We start from the raw sequence: 294 nt of genomic DNA, 5'->3' as shown, positions 1-294 counted from the left end.
TTTGGGTAAGGGCTTAGGTTGGGGCTAAGATGGGCAAAAGGCAAGGGCTTAGGTAGGAAGGTAAATGTGGGTAGGCTAGGGGCCATGGGCAGGCTCGTGTAGGTAAATGGAGATGGGTAAGGGGAAGAGGGTTGGGTTAATGAGTCGGGGAGAAAGTATGAGGGAAGCTATGAGATATGAGGGAAGCTATGAGGTATGAGGGAAGCTATGAGGTATGAGGGAAGCTATGAGGTATGAGGGAAGCTATGAGGTATGAGGGAAGCTATGAGGTATGAGGGAAGTTATGAGGTATGA

The sequence above is a fragment of the Penaeus monodon genome, chromosome 28 (genome assembly GCF_015228065.2).
Source record: "Penaeus monodon isolate SGIC_2016 chromosome 28, NSTDA_Pmon_1, whole genome shotgun sequence".
Taxonomy (NCBI): domain Eukaryota; kingdom Metazoa; phylum Arthropoda; class Malacostraca; order Decapoda; family Penaeidae; genus Penaeus; species Penaeus monodon.
This window is presented reverse-complemented; position numbering follows the sequence as displayed.